The sequence below is a fragment of the Gadus morhua genome, chromosome 8 (genome assembly GCF_902167405.1).
Source record: "Gadus morhua chromosome 8, gadMor3.0, whole genome shotgun sequence".
Taxonomy (NCBI): Eukaryota; Metazoa; Chordata; class Actinopteri; order Gadiformes; family Gadidae; genus Gadus; species Gadus morhua.
This window is the reverse complement of record NC_044055.1, coordinates 19,462,436-19,465,314: the sequence shown is the minus strand read 5'-3', so window position 1 is coordinate 19,465,314 and position 2,879 is coordinate 19,462,436. Positions and strand designations below refer to the sequence as shown.

The window sequence follows — 2,879 nt, the reverse complement described above, 5'->3', positions numbered from 1 at the left end:
GCGAGGTTACAGCATGAGTCACGTTGAGGAACATTACGTTACATAATGGGACTGTGTGAGTAACATTACAATATGGGACTCCATATTGTAACGTGAGTAACATTGCTTAACATAATAAGACTTACAATACTTGAGTAACACTACATTACATAATGTGACTGCGTGAGTAACATTACAATATTTGAGTAGCATTGAGTAACATTACGTTACATAATGTGGCTGCCTGAGTAACATTACATTATGTGAGTTACACAGAGTAACATTACCTTACATTATGTGAGTAACATCCAGTAACATTAAATGGTGTAAGATGACTCAGCGTGAGAAGCTTCACTGAGTAACATTAGGGTGAGCGTGAACGGACAGGGGGTGGGGGTCTGGTGCTCTTAGCTGCTCTACTACAGCCAGGGCCAGCCACAGATGAATAGGACAGGCGAGGGCTGTGATAACAACATGAGATTAAACAGGGGAAGGAAATGAAGTTGGACAAGGATGATGGAATTGGAGGGAGCATATGTGTGTATGTGTATGAGTGTGCAAATGTGTGTGTGTGTGTGTGTGTGTGTGTGTGTGTGTGTGTGTGTGTGTGTGTGTGTGTTTGTGTGTGTGTGTGTGTGTGTGTGTGTGTGTGTGTATGTGTGTGTGTGTGTGTGTGTGTGTGTGTGTGTGTGTGTGTGTGTGTGTTTTTAAATGTGCATATGTGTGCACATGTGTGTGTTCGTGTGTGCGTGTGTGTGCATATGTGTGCATGCATATTTGTTTGTGTGTGTGTGTGTGTGTGTGTGTGTGTGTGTGTGTGTGTGTGTGTGTGTGTTTGTGTGTGTGTGTGTGTGTGTGTGTGTGTGTGTGTGTGTGTGTGTGTGTGTGTGTGTGTGTGTGTGTGTGTGTGTGTGTGTGTGTGTATGTGTGCCTCTGTGTGGGTAGGGGCCGGGGGGGAGAAGATTGGACTGGCTATAAAAGGTAGATTTCATGCAGATCCTGCCACCCTCAGCCAGATGTATCTGCCATAACATTAAATTATACACGTGACGGACAGCAGAACAAGCTGGCCCGGAATATGCAACAGATTCTCCACACCAGGGCAAACAAATCTCAGATGCAAATGTTTGCAAGGTCGCGGGGAGTTTAGACATGCGGTTATGCGGAACGGAAGGGGGGGAAAAAAGAGGGCTCTGATTGGTTACATTGTCGACAGACAAGCGGATGATCCGTGACTGAAGTGTTGAGCCATTCACTCATAAAGTCACTCACACGTAGAAAAGTTAGGGTCAGATTTGGACTCACTGTCGCTGGCCATACAAAGCTACCCACAAGAAAAATACATATGAACATCATGAGATTCAAAGGAGATTCATGATAACCTTAACTGGGATGCTGGAGGTGTATAGTTTCAGCCAACAATAATCTATCCACATCTGTATCTACCACCGAAGGGAACTGACACCCTTTCATCGCTCATCCTACAAAACCAATGATGAAATGCCTCCATCGCTACGACACACTTTCCCTTACGAGGAGATACGTGATACAAGGTAAGTGCTTGATGTATAGACCGAACAAACATGCACACACACACACACACACAGACACACAATCACACGCCCACACACACAATCACACAGAAGAACCCCTCGTTTGGCTTGCTATCTCACCACTGGAAGAATTTAATTGGAGAGAAATGTCAAAGTACATACACATCACCCTGGGCTTAAACCTTCTCTCTAGTGCATCAAGTGCTTGTATTATGAGTGGGAGGAGGAAACATACAAACTGTTCGCATTTGGATCATGGATGACCAATCGGTGTTGTTACATACATACATAAATACATGCTGCACGTCGCCATGCAACGCCAGAGTATGGTGTACGGTAACGTACCCGGGACTGGAGTGTGGTCTGCGGTTCCTCCTCATTGGCACGGCTCTCGGTGGGAAAGTGTGTGTGTCTGTGTTGTCTCTGTCTTCCCCGCGCCGTCTGCACATAAGTTGCCAGTGCCGAATCCAAGCGTGCCAGCCTTCAACTCCTCGGCTCTCTCTCCTTCTCCCCCTCGCTCTGTGTGTCTCTCTAGCGCCGCCCTCCCTCTCTCTCCTCCTCTCTGTTCCTGCCTCCCTCACGCTCAGACCCTGGCATCGGCAGCCGTGCCAAACCTGCCACTCATCCCCGTTTGCCTTTCTCTCCACTCGTTCCGCTCGCTCCTCCTCGGATTCTGACTCTCTTCTATCTCTGTCGCGCTCTCCTCGCCACTCAGTGGCTTGCGTGTAAACACACACACACACGGACGCACACGGACGCACACGCACGCACTCACGCACGCACACACGCACACACACCTCCTCTCACGCCTCGTTCCTCGTTATCCACAACAACAGAAAAAAGCCGGAGCTGATCCAGGCACAGGAGGGGCTGGTGCGGGGTTGGGTCCCCAGAGACGGTGCTCCTCAGCAGGGGGGCACGGTGCCCTCTGCCTCCCTCCTCCGCGGAGCCCAGATCACGAGGGAAGAGAGAAGGGGAGTGTACTGGCTCTGTTGCTGCCGTAGCTGTTGCCTTTCGCTCTCCCGCTTTCCCAGTGCACGCTTCGCTCGGGGTGCTAAGCGACTAACTGAACACGCTCCCTCCCTCCCTCCCTCGCTCTCTCTCTCTCTCTCCCTCCCTCTCCCTCTCTCTATCTTCATCTCACGAAGCCCCCCTCCCTTCTCCTCAGTGGCTGTCTGTGTGCCACCGCTCCGGCTGTTTGGCTTCACAATTCCTGTGCCATCATCATCGCCGCTTAGGGAATCTCTCCAAAGCGGCGCGCGGGGAGGAAAGCGTGAAGGGAAAGAATAGTGGTGATATATATGTATCCTTTTTGCATTGTTTTTTTTATTTCCTTCTTTTTTTATA

General features: G+C 49.5%; 1 protein-coding gene across 1 annotated transcript in view; it reads right to left on the bottom strand.

The window, feature by feature from the left end:
• LOC115549436 (leucine-rich repeat and immunoglobulin-like domain-containing nogo receptor-interacting protein 3) overlaps nucleotides 1-2,589 on the bottom strand; it is a 37,238-nt gene extending 34,649 nt beyond the window's left edge. The window contains exon 1 of the mRNA XM_030364636.1: nucleotides 1,878-2,589. The gene's annotated coding sequence lies outside the window, so the exon portion shown is untranslated. The remainder of the gene's footprint in view (nucleotides 1-1,877) is intronic.
• Nucleotides 2,590-2,879: the final 290 nt, after the last annotated feature.